The following is a 10,594-nucleotide window of genomic DNA, read 5'->3' as shown; positions in this document are numbered from 1 at the left end:
AGCAATATACACATTTCACAGCTAATATAACATCATCACAGTTGACGGTGGAAGATTTTTCATCCTGTTCTTTCTGGGTCACGGGTTCATCAGAGTCTGTCATTTCTTATCTTTTAGGTCAGCATTGAGATTCTCATCTAAAATCCACTCTTGTAAAGCTTGTCTTGATTCTGATGAATTAGTCATCATCGAAATCATTGGTGCTACAGCCCTATAAAAGAGCCTCGACCTTCCCAAGTCTATTACGCCAGTCAGTTCTATCCATTGCCAACTGTTTTTGTCTACCATCCTCATCTACGTTGTCTATCATCCTACATCTGAGTTTTGGCCTGTCCCTACTTCTACTTCCCACAGGTTGTGACATAAGGATTCTTCTAGGGAGGTTGTTCTGCTGTGATCTTCCTGAGATGTCCTGCTTATCTTAGTCTTCCTATTTTTATAAAGGATACTACGTCTTTACCATCACATATATGTTTATATCTGTGATATATCTCGTAGTTGTACCTCCTTATCCAAACACCATTGTCACAGATGCCACCAAATATTCTTCTCAGGATCTTTCGTTCAAATATAAGCAGGAGATTTTCATCTGCCTTGGAAATGGTCCATGTCTCTAATGGATGAATTAGTCATATCGTTGAAAATTTGAAGGGCAGCATCTAGTACAACTTGCACCGGTTGGATTCTTTATTAACTTCTATTGAAAGGAGTGCGTTATTGCGGCAAATATTCTTCCATGTTTTAATTAGTGCAGTAGGTTTGATTTGCTGCCATACAAACGCAGAATTAATAATCGCATCTTTGATGTTAAAGCTTTTCAAAATTGAAGTGATGTCAGCATTAGGTTGACCTGCAATGTCCACAAGGAGTTGTTTCTTATAGAGTGCCATGAGAGTGTTATTAACGTTTTGATCCATGGGCTGAATCAATGCAGTAGTATTTTTTTGGTAAGTACATTGCCCCGATATATCCATCGGCAGTTTCGATTTTTAATTCGTCCTTATCAAGATGTCCTGGAGCGTTGTCTGACAAGAGGAGGGCTTTCACGGGCAGTTTCTCTTTTCTCAGCTCATCTTTAACTTTTGGAACAAAGCTGTTCTTGTGCCAATCCAGGAAAACTTCTTTGTCACCCAGGCATGGCTTTGCCACATGTACGTAATTGGTAGCTTTTTAATTTTAACATTTTTGAAGGCACGGGATTTTTTGGACTTATATTGCCACGATTAGCAATTTCAATTTTTGGGATAGTGATGCATTCGCACGTACCATGAGAGTGAGACGTTCTTTCTAAAGTTTTCTACCAAAAACTTTTTTTTTCGTCAGTGAAAAGTGGCAAATGTTTTTATTGAAAGTTGCCATCAGTTTAAACCGGTTTCATTAGCGTTATAAAGTTGTTCAGGAATTAGATCTAATTCGATAATCTTTTTGCTCAAATTCTGAATAAATTCAGATAACTCAGACTCATCTGCACTCAACTTCTCTCCACTCATCTGCAAAAATGGTATTCCGTATCGTTTTTTGAAGTTTTCGAACCAACCTTGAGTGGCACGAAAATCAGTTTTCTTTGTTAATTCCTGATAAAAAACTGAGGTTTTTTTTTGAAAATGTCACTTGAAATAGGAGCTTGTCTGCTTCGTTATTGCTTACACCAGATGTGCAGAGCTTCTTCATCATCAGGAAATCCACTCATTTTAAGGGTTTTCCTATTCTTAGAATCTCTCTCTACAGATTTCATAAATTTTTCGATTTTGTCTTTGTTTTTTATAATAACGTCGCACACTGTAGCTCGTCTAGTATCATAGAGTCTAGATATCGTAGTCGGAGTTTCACCACACGCGCATCTCTTAATAATATTTTTGTTTTGTGCTTTCGTTTTGAACTTGTACTCGCTATTGAACTGAACTTTCTAAACGTTAAAAATTGTTAAAAAAAGATGTATTGTTGATAACTTTATATATGTTGTTTACTTTTAATATTTTTTTCTTGTTTTATTTTTTATGCATAGATTTTTATCAATATTGTATTATTTTCCCAAGAAAATTAAAAATATCGATAAACGAAGGGCACAAACCAGGATGATCGCGTGTTTTCAGGATATTTAATTAAGCACCAGTTCTATCACAATCTATTAATTCCCATTAATTCAGGTGATACAGGGTCCCATTCCACATACGCCGTGATAGCCAGGAATTTATCGACTAGATTGGACATTATCATAATGGATTTTTTTCTCGTTTCCGTGTAGAGAATGGGAATATGGAAATTCTGAGGCATTTGATAAATTCGAACAGAGAACTTAGTTATACAAAAACGAATAACTGTCAAGTGAGTTTTATGTAATTGGTCATAAATGTGTTTAATTTGAACGATAGCATCTACTTTTTTGCTCGCTGGATAATAAAAAAGAACGACTTAGTATTTTGTTGTTTGGTTAAAAGACTTACTTGCCGATATTAAGATAAAAACGACCTTTTTTGAGGAAGTTGTAGCGGCGAAAATTGTTAACCATTTTAAAACCGTGGCTTGCTTAAATTTAATTAACATCGGGTAGTTATCACAAGTAAAATAGCAACAATTTTTGCTGTTTGCGTTTCTGGTCGGTGTTATTGAAAACATACTTATTCGTAAGTTAGTGATAACTAGAATTAGGCAAATATGCAAATTGCATATTTTGCATATAATGCATAAAAATTGCAAAAATGTCCAATTTTGCATATTTTTATAAAAGTGAGCATAAAGTGCATATAATTTGAAAATTTGGTGTTAACTATATATTTTTATATTCAAACTTACAGATAGCATGAAAATGCAAATATTTAATTTTGTTTTATAATCACTTGGTGTTCAAATTCTTGATATAGTAACTAATAAAAGACAGCGGCTTATAGCTTTGTCACGTTTTGTCCTGGAATTAAGGGTTTGTGTTTGCCAGTTTATGTCTCTAGGTAAAAATTTTTATTTTGACAGTCAGTTTCAGTGGTCAGTTTCACTTGGTTTCACTTTTGTTGTAAAATTGGAGTGTATTTTTAATTGTGAATAATGATTGAGCTTTGAAAATGCCGAAAATAAGCAATGTTTCAACTTGGATAAAACCTTACAAAGAGCTATCTATGGATATGGATAAAGTTTATTGCTCATGTTGTGGCAAAACTTTAAGTACATACGTATTATTTTTTATTTTATTTTAAAAATTTACACGGTGGTACAAACAAAGATTTTAAAATTGGAGATTATGTTTAAGAAAAGTACCGACACAACGCTAGTTCGCAATAAATCGATGTATTTTTTCTTTTTTCAAGCATTTTTTAAACTCCTTGCGATAAAAAATAGGATACCTATTTAAAATTCAAATCATTCAATAGTCTACTGAAAGGTCGCTAACATTTTTTTTTTCTAATAGCATAGTTTGCTTTAATTTTGCTAAAAACAAAAACATATTGTACCGTTTTTAAATAAAACGAGCGGTTCGAATTTATATAAATATATTTATTTATAAGTTTACAGTTTGGTAATATCTTAACAACTAAAACTAACTCATAACATCGTTACATATATATATATATATATATATATATATATATATATATATCAAAAGTATTATTCTAGAATAATCAAAAGTAGTCCCACCTCTAATTCGCCTACGTGACCGGTTGTTCTCTCTCGCACTCGATACATCGCGAAAGTTCTCGAAGCGTTTTCGAGATGCAACCGTTACATGGGCCATGCCGAAAGCATGTTCGTAACAATATATATTGGACTTAATTAGGTGCTTTTAATTTATGCTCACAGTATTTTTTCTTTAAATGTAAACAGAAAAGACCAAGAGCCTCTTGTAAATATTTGGGGATTCTTCTTTCTTGTACATACATTTCTTGACATTTTCCAAATTACTACACCGATTTTTATTTGATTTCATTTAAATATTTTAATTGTTATGCAAAAACGGTTCATTTTTAGTTTATTTCTACAATCTTAGATTTTAAAAATGGGTACAACTATAGAATATTTATATTCTTTTTTAGATTTTATCTGAAAAAAAAATTTAAATAGATCAGCATGTCAGAACCGCGAAACATTTAACTAAAAAAGTAAAAACCACATCCGGTGAAAAATATCAACCTTCAGTGTCCAAGTGCTTTCAGTCAAGTTCCAAAAAACGAACCAAACAAGAAATTTTTAACAAAGACTTGTGTCGTGTATTAGTATCTTCTAATATACCGCTTTCAAAATTATCTAATGAAAACTTTAGTTCTTTTTTAAAAAATTATTGCAAACAAAACATTCCCAGTGAACGAACTCTAAAGAGAAATAATGTCAAGTTGTTATACTCCTCAGTTATCCACAACATAAAAGCCGAAATAGGTAATAATTACTTTTACATAGGTGTGGACGAGACCACTGACTCGTCAGGAAGATACATTGTGCACTTTTTGATTAGTGTACTTAGCGATGAAACCTTTCCAAAATCATATTTAATTTCCTGTAAGCAAGTGGAAAAAACCAACGCTTTAACAATATCACGGTTTCTACAAGAAGCATTAGCAAACTTTTTTCTTCCTGCTGCTGTGCCTAATGATAAATTATTCCTTATTTTATCTGATGCCGCACCATATGTGGTGAAAGCAGGACAAAATTTAAAAATATTTTATCCAAACTTAATACATGTCACTTGTTTAGCGCATGGAATAAACAGAGTTGCGGAGGAAGTAAGAAAATAATTTCCACTAATTAACAGTTTAATAGCGAGCGTCAAAAAGGTATTCCTGAAATCACCTGTAAGAATACAATGTTACAGAGATATGCTTCATGCTGTTCCACTGCCACCGCAACCCATTTTAACACGTTGGGGAATATGGTTGGAAGCAAGCTAATTTCTATGCTGATCATTTTGTTGATTAAAAAAAAATAATTAACCATTTTACGGATGATAGTTGCCAATCTTTATTGAAAGCTAAGCAAGCCTTTCAAAATAACATCCTCTAACAGCAACTGTCATTCATAAAATCAAATTATAGTTTTGTCCAGAAAACTATAACTCATTAGAATCCTCAAAATTATCATTGTTAGAGAGTAGTTTTAATAAAAGAATTTGAGTATTTGTGTCAAAACGTTAAAGATACTATAGGAAAGGAAATTTTTCAAAAATTTAAAGTAACCATGGAAAAACATAGTGGTTACCAGGTTCTTTCTGAAGTAGTTCAAGTACTAGCTGGGACATTTTCCGAACCACTTAATTTAGAACCATCTATTAGAGTAAATTTGAAAAATGCCCCAGTTACATCAGTTGATGCCGAAAGAAGTTTTTCTATTTACAAATATATGTATTCAGATAGAAGCTATAAGTTTTTATTAGAAAATTTTGATCATTTAATAATCTATTGTTACCACAATTCAAAATAATATTTATATGTTAAAATAATTGTATATGTTATGTATTTATAATATTTAAGTATTTTGTAAATAAAAAAATATTGTAAATATTTTTTATTACATGCATATTTTCTAGATAAATATGCATATTTTGCATAAAACACTGCATATTTTTGCATAAAATAAAGCATATTTATGCGCATATTTCATACTTTTTTATTTGCATATTTGCCTAAGTCTAGTGATGACCGTATAAAAACCAACGATAGTAGTCAAGAGCCAAGATCTGCGTTGGATTATGATAATCTAAAAACAAATTCTTTCTTGACCAGCTTTATTGTGCTCTCTAACCGTTTCGGTGACGCTTATTTATAAGCATCTCAGTTTTAAATAATTTAAATTTTTCTGAAGGTAGGGCAGGGGCACCACTTCAAGAACTTTTTTTATTATTTTTCTATTGGAAAACATGTAGGATTCTAATAAAATCTTTTCTACTAGGAGATCAACTGATCATAAAGATTTAATTCATGACGAAAATATAACCTTTTATATTTTGAATCAGCCCATCAGCCTACTCCCCGCTGTAGGAAACGTTTGTGAAAGATTGCTGCTATAAATGATATACGAAGATCATGAATTAATAACATTACTACCAAAACAACAGTTTGGTTTTCCGGAAAATCACTCCACTACCCAACAAGTCCATCGAATGATAAATGAAATATCAAAAAGTCTTGAAGAATGAAATACTGCAACGCTATATTTCTAGACATCTCACAAGAGTTTGACAAAATCTGGTACAGAGGTCAGCTTTACAAAATAAAAATAGAACTATCCAGTAACTATTTCCTCCTATTTAAATCCTACATATCAAATAGATATTTCCCTGTAAATTCAAAGACCAACAATGCAACCTCTCTTCTATCAGCTCCGGAGTCCCGCAGGGTAGTGTTCTAGGGATGATGATTTTCTCACTCTACTGAGCTGATATACCAAAGACTAATAATACTGCAATCGCTTCCTTTGCTGACGACGTAGCAATACTAGCTGTAAATGAAGATCCCATACAAGCCTCACAAAACCTGCAACATCATCTGAACATATTCAGTGATTGGTATACGAAATGGAGAACAAAAGTAAATAAAACAAAATCAAGTCAAATAACATTTACCAACCGTCACAACATATGCTCAACTGTCTATCTATCTATCTAATTAGCCTTCTTCGGTCCATCTTTGGACATAGGCCTCCCCAATTCTTTTCCATTCTTCTCTGTCTGTCGCTATAGTCATCCACCTAGAGCCCACGTGCATCTTGATATAATCTGCACATCTCATTTGGGGCCTTCCTCTGCTTCGTTTATATTCCCACGGTCTCCAACTTATAAGAATTTTGTTCCATTGGTCTTCTTTTTGTCTTATGTTGTATCGTGCAAATCCCCATTTCAATTTTGAAACTTCTTACATCCGTATAACATCCCTTACTTTTGTTTTCTCTCTTATCCACTCGTTTCTCTTTTTATCCATTGGTCTTATGTGCAACATTTGTCTTTCCATTGCTCTTTGGGTTTTTATGATTTTGTCCATGTTTGCTTTTGTAAATGTCCACGTTTGGGAACCACAAGTGAGAACAGGGAGTACGCATTGATTGTATACTTTGGTCTTAAGCTTCTGTGGATATCTTTTGTTTTTAAGAATGTAGCTTAGTTTGCCAAATGCCGCCCATGCCAGTCTAACTCGTCTTTTTATCTCTGCTGTTTGGTTTTCTTTGTTAAGTTTTATAGTTTGACTTTTGCTCAACTGTAAGAATGGAAAATATAAGAATAAAAACAGTAATAGACACTAGATACCTTGGCACTCATCTTGACCCACTTGGAAGAAACATATCCAGACCAAAAGAAGACACCTCGACTTAAAATTTCGGCAAATGTATTGGCTCCTTGGACGTAAATCAAAACTTAACATCCAAAACAAAATTCTTCTATACAAAGCCATACTCAAACCCATCTGGTTCTACTACACCTATGGGACTATGTAAAGCCAACATCGCTGAATATCATCCAAAGATTCCAGGCTACAGTGCTAAGATCGATAGTGGATGCACCATGGTACGTAAGTAATCAAACACTTCACTAAGATTCACTAAGATTTAAAGATTCCTTTCATCAGAGCAGAAATTCATCGAGCCACAGAGTCACAAAATAAACGTGCCATTCACCATGAAAATGAGCTAGGAAGGGTCTTAGAGCTAATTAGATCAAGCAATACCCTGAATTCCAGAGAATCTAGGGTATTGCTTCAATTGTAGTATTATTATCCACAAACACTGCATTTTTAGGAATTGTGTTTTGTTACGTTTTTTCGTAAAAAAAACCACAGTTTTTCGATTTTTTAGCAAACAACTCTACATTTAAACAAGTCCGTCTTCTACCCACCAACTAATACGACTTTATTGCTTGTTTTTATCGCCGAAATAATTGAAAGCAACAAGATTCAACTGTTTTCTTTTGTGATATAGCCGGCACTTAATTATAACGCAGGATTCCCCTTCTTATCATCCTCCATCAATTCTTTCTCTCACGTATGAAACGAGGGGAATTTTTCAATTAGATACTGGGCGATCTAATGGCCCAAACAAACTGCACTTTCTTTTCTTCTGTTATCATTTGCGCTTTTCCATTTCGCGAAATTCACGACTTTAATCGGTGGTGGATAAGTTCTTTCCATTATTTTTTATTTGCGTTTTGGTCGTTTATGGGGTAATTTTGGTAGTTGTTTCCAGATTTAAGGTAATTCCATTTCTGACTATTTACCGTTAAGTCATCATTAGAACATTAATATTTTCGTTTTCATTTGATACACGATATGAATTTACTAATTAACTAATTTTACACTTTATATTTCCATGTAAATCAAACGAACATTATATATACTTACATAGTGTACAAATCAACAAATCAAACACAACAGCCTTAGCCAAGCAGTCTCTGCAAAATAGCCATTCTTTTGATTTTGAAAATGTACAGATTTTAATAAAAGTTAAAAACTACAAGTGATGCATATTGGAGATGATTCACTTTAATGTATTAATCTAGTGAGGCCAAAAAGATACCGTATTGCTATTTTTTGTAATTTAAAAATAACATCAGATTGCGCAACTCTACTCGAAAACCAAAAAGAAAGGCCATATCGAACATGAAACTCGAACAAAGAAAAATGTGTTATTTTGGAAGATGCTAAATTGATTTCCTTCGAAACAGATCTTATTGCATAGCAGGCTGAGGCTAGTTTCTTACTTAACAAATCGGTATGAGGGGGCTATTTAAGGTTGCTGTCCATAAAAATACGAAGAAATTTTACAGAATTAACGATACTGATCTGGCTGTTATTAGGAAGCAAGGGTTGAAGAGCTCCTTTATAGGATAATGCTACTGTCTTATCCACGTTAAAATAGAGTAAATCTCGGACCAGGTTTTTATTTTAAGTAGATTAAAGGTTATAGTTTTTTTATTTTTATTTATTTAATTAACGGATATACCATTTTTACAGAAATATGACGTCAACCTTTACAAAGCTTATATATAGGTTGCGTTAATAAAAAACAAACCAAAATTAAAATCAAACAAAATTCAATTAAAGTAGTAGCTTAAGTTATTAAACAATGCTCAAAATCTCTCAAATGATTTCTTAAATGTTGCTGTAGATATTCCAAATAACTCTAAACTATTGCTGTGCTCATTGGCAGTTCGTAAAATTCTTGTAATGGGTTCATTTTGGCCATAATTCGTAGTGTGGAATGGAATGTTGAAAATCTCAGTGTTACGAGTTCTTCTAGTATTAACATTAAAATTTATTAAACTTAGTAACTCTGGATCTTGAACATATCCATTTATAATTTTAAAAAGGAAACATAAATCCGCTTGACATCTTCTATCATGTAGTGATTGGATATTTAGTATTGACAGTATATCATCATATATGTATTGATGTCTAATAAAACCAATTTTGTAAGCACATACCCTCAAGAATTTATTTTGAACTCTCTCGATACTGTAGATGTCACTGTTATATGAAGGAGACCAAATGAGAGAACCATACTCCAAAACTGATCGAACTAAACTACAGTATAATATTTTTAAAGTTTGTACTGAAAACTAATTACAGTTTCTAAGAATAAATCCCAACATTTTTAAAGCTTTAGCTGAAGATTCGTTAATGTGATATTTAAAAGTTAGTTTAGAATCAAAATGTATACCTAAATCTTTAATATTATGACGTGCCTCTAAAGGTACATTATTTATACAATAATCATAATTTACAAACTCTCTTGTTCTTCCAAAAGTAATTTTAAAACATTTTTGTATATTTAAGTATAGCATGTTTACCTCACACCAACTAGCTAAGCTTTTAATGTCATTCTGTAACAAAGAGGCATCAACTATGTCATTAACTATTCGAAATATTTTAAGGTCATCAGCAAACATTAGAAATTTACTATTTTTAATCACTGATGATATATCATTAACAAATATATTAAATAAGAGAGGTCCAATATGAGACCCCTGAGGAACTCCTGGGGTTACAGATATTCGTTGAGATAAACAATTTCCATATTTAACATACTGACATCTACCAGATATATAACTACCTATCCACTCAATTATTTTACCTCCAAATCCATAGCCATTTAATTTAGCAATAAGCAGATCATGGTTAACTCTATCGAAGGCTTTTAAGAAGTCTGTGTAGATAGCGTCAACCTGACCCTTCTGTTCCACTGAATTAGCTATAAAATTCGTATACAATATTAAGTTCGTGCATGTAGACTTACCTTTAGAAAAGCCATGTTGTCCAATATCAATTAAATCTTTACAATTCCATGTTGCATGAAGAGTTACAATATTAGAGTTCCTCCAGGTAATGCTGGTATCATCAGCAAAAAGAAAAATTTTTCCATCGATTTTTAAGTTATTGATGTAATTTATAAAAATAAGGAAAAGTAGAGGACCCAATACTGAACCTTGTGGTACTCCACATACAATGCTTTTGTGACTAGAGTCAGTATCATTTGCTCTAAGTAGTTGTTTCCTATTGCTCAAGTAAATTTGGAAGCAATTCAAAGAGATACCTCAAATACCGCAGAAATTTAGTTGTTTATCAAAATGTCGTGATTTACGCAATCAAAAGCTTTGGCATAGTCACAAAAAACAGTGGCAATGTACAGA

The sequence above is a fragment of the Diabrotica undecimpunctata genome, chromosome 1, assembly GCF_040954645.1.
Source record: "Diabrotica undecimpunctata isolate CICGRU chromosome 1, icDiaUnde3, whole genome shotgun sequence".
Taxonomy (NCBI): domain Eukaryota; kingdom Metazoa; phylum Arthropoda; class Insecta; order Coleoptera; family Chrysomelidae; genus Diabrotica; species Diabrotica undecimpunctata.
This window is presented reverse-complemented; position numbering follows the sequence as displayed.